The 8128-nt window shown below is 38.3% G+C and overlaps 1 protein-coding gene across 2 annotated transcripts in view; it reads right to left on the reverse strand.

Moving 5' to 3' along the window:
* The window catches only part of LOC136828426 (zinc finger protein rotund-like), a 505572-nt gene extending 501377 nt beyond the window's left edge, over positions 1–4195 (reverse strand). Inside the window, exon 1 of one of the 2 annotated variants that reach the window (XM_067086470.1) lies at positions 3766–4195. The gene's annotated coding sequence lies outside the window, so the exon portion shown is untranslated. The remainder of the gene's footprint in view (positions 1–3765) is intronic. The other variant, XM_067086471.1, reaches the window with a different exon arrangement.
* Positions 4196–8128: the final 3933 nt, after the last annotated feature.

The raw sequence follows: 8128 nt of genomic DNA on the forward strand, positions 1-8128 counted from the left end.
CAAAGCCACTGCAAACAGTTATCGAGACCTAGTGTCAGTAAACATCAGTATATCATAAAACAATCACACATAATATTGGATCAAAATTAATGGATCTTAATTAATAAAATGAAAAAATAACCAAACGAATTAATACAAATTAATAAAAACATTCAACAAAAAAAATTCAGCTTAAGCACGCTCCATGAAAAATTGAAGTAAAAAAAAAAAAAAAAAAAAAAAAAGGCAAAGGAAACCAAACCTGAAACAAGTCTGGAATGTGTGAGGAAATGCAGATGAGTTCCGCGAATGAGATAACGTGGAGACTTCATACGCCCGACAACGCCAAGGTCAAAGAGTTGGACTCGGGTGAGCGAGCGAGGATTCACAGAGGCACTCAAAGAAAGATCAACTCTCCTAACAATTAAATTCAGCTCGTAATCAATTTCTACAGGCAACAGATGAAGGGAGTGATCCCATAAATAAACGAGTTCGAACGCAAGACTAACAACGGTTGCCAGTACGAAGCTTCACCGACATCGGCGATGAGTCGATTACAAAATATGCACCAAAATGACGACGTTTGTTCAGCATGCTAACCCTTGGGGCGGATTTTTTTTACACAGATTTATTCTCGTTTCGTGAGCTTCGTGCCTGTGAATGCTAATGCTAAAAATGCTTCATTTTATAACTGCTCAAATACAAGTATGACTACCACTATGTTACAAATTATTATTAATATATAATTTATTCTTAAATTTCACTAAGGGAGTTCGTGATTAAAAGTCATCATCATCATCATTATCATATGGTGATGATGATGCTAATTATTTAAAATACTACGTTTGTTAATATACCTAATACTAATGACAGAAATATCAGGATCAATAATTTTGTCATTACTTACCTAGGTTATCGGAACGTTATCACTGCCACGATCATATTAAATTATATATATATATATATATATATATATATATATATATATATATATATATATATTTATACATATAAATATATATATATATATATATATATATATATATATATATATATATATTATAAAAATAACATGCATGCATTCATGCGATGACAAAAATACACTGCGAATCGGAGCTACCATACTAAATGAATTCTCCTATAATAAATGTTCATTTATAATCATTCATGAGGAGTGAAAATTTTATATATATATATATATATATATATATATATATATATATATATATATATATATATATATATATCATATATATATATATATATATATATATATATATATATATACTGTATATATATATAAAAGGACAAAATAGCACAATAACATCAAATATGCACAATTACCACAAATCATCCAACAGCAATTCACATTAGAAGGCAACATTAAAAAAAATGAAAGACAAACACCGACAAGCACAGAGAACTGAAATCAAGCAAAATACCCAAAAGTACTAAAGCTGGCAACAACGACATTTCGCAGGCAGTTTAATCGCACCTCCCTCACGGCACGCAGCAGAGAGGTCCATGTGTCCATCAGGAGATTAATGCAAATTAGTTTGACAACACATAGAAAAAAGGAGGGAAATCAAGTTTCAGTTGGCCGCGGTCTGCAACGAAGTGGTCCCGTCGTGGTGCTTGGGATAAAGCACCAGTCATCGCCCGTCACTTCCAGAGATTTTTACTCACTCACACACGCCCCAAGACTCAATGAAACTTCCGAAGTCGACGGCGTGACTGACTGCTTAATGAGAGGAAGCTTCCAAGCGGTGCACACACACATACGCACACATACATACATACAACCAAATACATACACGCCAGCATTATCATAATTATGTTTTGTTTTCTTGCATTAGACTTCAAATCTTTAATGATACACTGCCTTGCTTAATTACTATCTGTGCTTGCGAGTCTGAGCTCACAAATACTCCAAAACACGAGTTTGACAGTGTGTAAGACCAAGGTCGACCGCCCCCTTCCCCCCTCCTCTCTCTCTCTCTCTCTCTCTCTCTCTCTCTCTCTCTCTCTCTCTCTCTCTCTCTCTCTCTCTCTCTCTCTCTCTCGTATCAAAGGCGTTCCAACACCTCGGTCAGTCGTGACCCCAAATGTAGCCAGTGTTAATTGTCCTCCGGTGTAGTAATTAAAACATGAATGACTAATTACATACTCTCTCTCTCTCTCTCTCTCTCTCTCTCTCTCTCTCTCATGGTGGGCTCTTCATCAACACGCTTTGATTGAGGAAGGACAAGAGATGGTGGGTGGGTGGGTGGGCGGGCGGGGGCGGCAGGGAGCGGGTTGGTAAGGAGAGTACAAGAAAGGAGGAAAGTGAGAAATCCCAAGACATGAGAGGAAAAGACTTGCTAAAGGGAATCGAGGAAACTAAATGAGAGAAAAGACCATGGAAATGAAACAGCGTCGCCGTCTTGCAGCGTCGGAAAGAACGAAACGGAGGCGTCGGAGACGGAATGCGATGGAAGAAGGCCAAAGGAGTAAACTTTGAGGAAAAACCTAAACAAAGAGAGAGAGAGAGAGAGAGAGAGAGAGAGAGAGAGAGAGAGAGAGAGAGGGGTCTGAGGGGCGGGCTATGCTCATGACCGATACAACCCCTTTAACCGAAGCGAGGGGTGGTCGTGGTTAACAGGACAGAGAGGAGGGGGTTGGCGGGGGGGCCAAAGAAGGGGTCTTGGGGGGAGGGTAGAATCAGGGTCCGCGGGGCCGTAGGAGAGAGAGAGAGAGAGAGAGAGAGAGAGAGAGAGAGAGAGAGAGAGAAAGCAAAAGAGAGAGAGAGAGAGGCAGAGTGGGTTCGTTCGTCCGTGTTCATCGGGCCCCCACTTGCAAATTAGCTCAATGAGTGGCAACACGTGGTCCGAAGGGAGTGAAAGAGGGAGGGGGGAGGGAGTTTGTTTACATGGGATTAGTGGCTCACACACTGTCCTTGCAATGCACGTGGATTGGAACTGCATTTTGCACAACAGACACTGGACTTTTTCCTTGTGAGGGAGAGGATGATTGCAAATCATCAGGCGGTTCCTTCTACGAAATCTTCCTCTCTTTTTCTTTCTTTCTTTTTCTTTCTCTCTCTCTCTCTTCTCTCTCTCTCTCTCTCTCTCTCTCTCTACTCTCTCTCACTCTCTCTCTCTCTCTCTCTCTCTCTCTCTCTCTCTCTCTCTCTCTCTCTCTGTCTCTCTCTTTCTTCGTCTCTTCTTGCGATGGAACAACACTGCACTTACACTGCATTAGCCCAGAAACACTTTGCCACTGCAATTCACAATGCAAGAAAGGAAAGGGAGAGAAAAAGATCCAGTCCCAAGGCACCAGCGGAAAGCACTTCAAATCATTTTTCTTTTGCTTGTTAAATATACCACAATGATACACAGTAAAAATAATACATAACAAACACATTTCCACGAAAAATGCAGGACGAAGGAATATGAAGAAAAAATGAGTATATTATCCATAAGGGGCCAAACACTGGCAGAGTTCCAAAGTAAATTGGGGGAAGGAAAAGGTCCTAGTCTGGTCCCTCTCTCTCTCTCTCTCTCCTTTCCTACCCCCTTGTTCCTCTTCTACCTCCCCTTCTCCTTCTCCTTCTCCTTCTCCTCCTCCTCATCCTCCTCCTCCTCCTCCTCCAACTCTTGGCTAGGGGGATGGCGAAGAAGAAGAAGAAGATGGGAGGGGAGGGGAGGAGAGGGGAAAGGTGGGCAGGGGAGGGCAATGCACGAAAAACCACGAAGACGTTGAACAGCAAAGGGAAGAAGAAGAGGAGCGGAGTGCTTATAGACCTACCCCTCCAGCACCGGCACCTAGCAGGGAGGGCGTACGTCCACCAAGCGGCACCACCGATCCCGGGCAAAAACGGAGTGCAAAATGCAAGCGGCACCTGTTTGCAACATGACTGAGGCGGGCGGCGAGAGAGAGAGGGGAGGCGGTGGAAGCAGCAGAGGCGACTGCTCAGCTCCTCCTCCTTTTGCCCCATCCCGCACATCCACCACGCACTCTGCACATACACACGCATACACGCACGCACAGAAGCACGCACGCAAACGCAGGCAGGCAGGGAGGCACGCTTGCACGCACTCAAGCACGTACGGACACGCACACGCATATACACACGCGCGCAAACACGTTCGCAAATGGGTACTTGCTTGGACCAATGACTCCGCTCATGATGATGATGGTCGTTGTACAAACGCACTCAAGCACGCACACGCATACACAAATTTTCCCCACCACCCCAACCCCGCCTCCCTTTCCCCAAACACACAACCACACGCATGCATAAATGTACGCATATACATATTTGCCCGGACTCAAGCAGACCCTTATAAACTACTTTTGTGGACTGCCGATGAAGATTGTAATTTTTTTTTTTTTTTTATCACGAGCCTTATTCTCTTCTCTCCGGAGCTTATTAATACACCAGAAGTTTTTCTTCCTTTATAAGGCATTACTCTAGTAATTCCGTAATTAATGCTTTTGTAAGCCGGGAGCTCATTGCTTAGCGGCCTCCGTCAGAAGGTATTGCACTACCTACAGAATACCATAAGCAAATAATAATAATAATAATAATAATAATAATAATAATAATAATAATAATAATAATAATAATAATAATTCCAGGGAAACATTTTATATAAACAGTCACATGAATTCTTGGGCACTTCGAATGGATATAAAAATATCATTCACGTATATTTCTGAATACTGTATATTGTTCAAGGTCTTTCGAGAAATTTATTCATATGCAAACATAAAAAAGCAAATACTATGCCATAAAGAACACTGAAAACACGAATACCAAATAAAAATAGCAAGAAAAAGGAGTTGAGAATCAGCCAGCAAGCAATCATGTAAAAAGCTCTTTACAAGAGAATGTAAAAATTTGAAGAAAAATATAAAGTTCATAAAAAATCTGCTTGGAACATACATCGGAATACCACTATTTATTATTATTATTATTATTATTATTATTATTATTATTATTATTACAAAATACTCATAGTAGCATGAATCTTGAAATGGAGAAACAAATCCTCAGTTATGCATATGTACATATACATAACTATGGATTTGTTTCTCCATTATTATTATTACTATTATTATTATTGATTTTATCGTCGAATTTCCATTATCTTTATCATTAATATCACTATCATCATCATCATCATCACCTTGGTGTTATTATTTCAATCATTTTACTTTGTATACAAGGCAAGCGATACAATCATTCGTTCCTTAAGTATTAGTATTTCGGAGATTCCAAATTGTACGTGTTCAGATGTTACTGCGCAAATAAATTCAAACTACGAGTCCAATGACACATGCGCACTTAAATGTGTATGCATTATCATAAAAATGTTCAGGGCATGATTGATTGATTGATTGACTGAAAGGTCTATGGCACTGTGATGTTTTATAGTTATATCAAAGTCACCGGATACTAGATATTCTTGCTGTAAATGGATGACATTTATTTTTCACTTTTGCCTGAGAAGAAGTTCCCAAGAATGACACGGTGTTTAATACCTACTGTAGAACTAGCCCCGAAAGGCAGAGCGAGAAGAGTGTTTCCGAGCTCGCTTTTCTTCAAAAACACTTTTCACAGTTTTCCTGCTGTTTCGCGCAGCAGGTATTTTGATCTCTTGTATTTACTAAAGCTTCATGGAAACGCATTGTCATTCTTGGCAGACACCGATACTCATTCACTTGAAGCTCAACATGCATTCTGAAAGATGAAAAGATACTGAAATGATGTATCGTACATTCATCTCTCTCTCTCTCTCTCTCTCTCTCTCTCTCTCTCTGTGTGTGTCATGGAGAAGCTCGTTCTTTAACAAACAAAGCACTTGAATAGGTATCATTTTCTCTCGCCAACCAAAGCTCGAAACTGACTTTAAAACAAGACATTAATATTCTTAGAACAGAAAATAAAAAATAAATAAAAAAGAAGGAAATGATCAAATTTTCACTCTAAAATTTCATATATTACGCAGACAAAACATTCATGGACCACACAGAGGAAGTTTTTGACGTTTTTGACCACCAAAGAAATGCGTAAAAGAAGGCTTGCTTAACTTTTCCAGACATTGGAGTACTTAAAAAAAATGGCCTGACCTGAAAACTTTAACCATAAATGAGTGGGCATTATGTGAAATAAATTAAATATTTGGAAAAGTTTGTAAAATATTCTTAATTTCTTGGTTACAATTATTTATTTGGTTAAAACAATTCTTCTTCTTCTTCTTCTTCTTCTTCTTCTTCTTCTTCTTCTTCTTCTTCTTCTTCTTCTTATTATTATTATTATTATTATTATTATTATTATTATTATTATTATTATTATTATTATCTAAAGCTTGTCGTAATTGTAACACCTAACCAACTTTGGCAAGCTATTCTCTAAAGACACGGTTGCATAAGCCATTGCCATAAAAAATCCAACTGGGCGGGAATTAAGGGAAATAAGACTCCAATCTTTATTTTCAGGTTTGAACAATGAAAATACAGGGAAAAACTGTCATGCAAACATTTTCTGTTTGATATGTGGAAATGGAAACATGTCAAATTCTTACAGTGGAACTCGCAGTATAATGACACTGAAGTTACCGGGAAATAATAAACGGTAACATTCAAATGTGTTAAACTCGTGACACTCTTTGCGATGCTAGAATGAATGAAAAAAATATGATAAACTATTAAGAAGGCGACATGAAAAGTTAGAAATAAGAATTGAACAGAAATTAAGGGGAAAAAATGCACGCTAGAATATCCAAGAGGTGTTTCCCTGAACAAAAGTTCTGATTTTTCCAAAGTGCAACAAAACAATGTAGAAAATAGCAGACTGATGGGCAAAGTTAGAACAGTTATAGGAAATCTGATAAACAACAGAACGCAACAGGAATTACGGAATAAAAATAAAAGATGTGACCTCTGGGGAATGAACCCTCATGTGGTCTAACGGTCAGGGAAGCACAGGTCAGAGGTAATACTCCCAGTCGCCAGAATTCCCAGAAGTCAACCCAAATCTGAATGAGACTGATTTTTACACACAAACCACCGGCAATGGTGAAAACAAATTCTCTGATCAAAATAAACGTGAAGCACCATTCAGGCTTGGTGAAGTTAGTCTCTTCGTTGTTTCCTAAGGCAAAAACATTTCATGTCCGCTGGATTAACGAAGTCTTTACAATAAAGATAAACTTCGTGTTTGCTCGATAAGTACTAACAAAGATGTATTAATTGCACTAAAAGAAAACTCTTATAACAATTAATTACGGCGTATGCAATTAAGAAGCACGAGAAGAGCAAGAAACGCGCAACCGCTCTTCTCAAAAGGTCCGTCACATCGCCTTAGTACGGATACAAGGCGGACGATTATTTCCATAAAAATATCGCCACTTCTTCGAGGAAGTTATCTGTATCGAAAAGGCGATAAACTGCTGCATGCCACATTCACAGTCATTTTACTCGTGACAGGACCTCTTGTGGGCCTCACTGTAATCCATTGAAGGACTAAGTTTCAAGCGAGGTAGGTAATTAATTAGATATAAGTTTCAAGACCATATAGGTAATTATATATATATATATATATATATATATATATATATGTATATATATATATATATATATATATATATATATATATATATATATATATATATACATTTATACATATACATATATGCATTTATATATATATATATATATATATATATATATATATATATATATATATATATATATATATATATATATATATATATAAACTAAGCCTTGGATTTTTTTGTTGGGGTGGTGGGGTGGGTCCTGTACCAGAAGTCCACCCCCACCCCGCACCGTCCTAGCACGAGAGATTGGCTTAAATATAGTAATTTTTTTCCTCTCTCTCATCAGAAATCACTAACGTTTTACACTCCTCGTCACTTCGGATTCGGGGAAAAAATAGCGCAAAAGTTAAAGATTCTCTGATTTTCTCTTTTCCTTCGACGCAGATGTCTCCCCCTTTCGTCCGGTGATTTCTGTTTTGCCGGTTATTTTTCCCCTCAGTTAAGTGAACGAAGTCTACTTAAACTGTTTCATCTTGGGTAAGTGAGGTTTTTTCTTTCGTTAAGCAGCATTAAACTTTGACTGGGAGAACGTCAATGATACCCAT

This window comes from Macrobrachium rosenbergii, chromosome 42 (genome assembly GCF_040412425.1).
Source record: "Macrobrachium rosenbergii isolate ZJJX-2024 chromosome 42, ASM4041242v1, whole genome shotgun sequence".
Taxonomy (NCBI): domain Eukaryota; kingdom Metazoa; phylum Arthropoda; class Malacostraca; order Decapoda; family Palaemonidae; genus Macrobrachium; species Macrobrachium rosenbergii.